The sequence below is a fragment of the Egretta garzetta genome, unplaced genomic scaffold (genome assembly GCF_000687185.1).
Source record: "Egretta garzetta isolate BGI_Z169 unplaced genomic scaffold, ASM68718v1 scaffold121, whole genome shotgun sequence".
Taxonomy (NCBI): domain Eukaryota; kingdom Metazoa; phylum Chordata; class Aves; order Pelecaniformes; family Ardeidae; genus Egretta; species Egretta garzetta.
Window position 1 is genome coordinate 187,636 of NW_009258479.1, and position 358 is coordinate 187,993.

Sequence of the window (358 nt, forward strand, 5' to 3'; positions counted from 1 at the left end):
CTGGTGGGTCTCAACTGCTCCCTTTTCCTCTCCTGCCTTCGCCTTTCTTCTGAGTGACCATGGCGTCAGGTCCAGTGGGGTGTCACGCACTCTGCATGTTCGGTTGGTGACAGTGGTCAGCAGTGCTCCAGCAGGGACAAAATTTTGCCGCCTCCCGAGGAGAACCTGCAAAGGAAGCAGCAGCTCAGAGCTGTGGTGGGCAAAGGTTCTTTGAGCTGCCCCCAAACACCTCCAGAAACAGAGTGTCTGCACCTCCCTGGAGGCTCCAGCCCACTTAAACCTGAATTTGAAAGTCCTTTGGCAGCCAGGCACATGTGTCCCTGCCAGCCATCCTCCCCTAGTCTCAGAGGTGCCCACA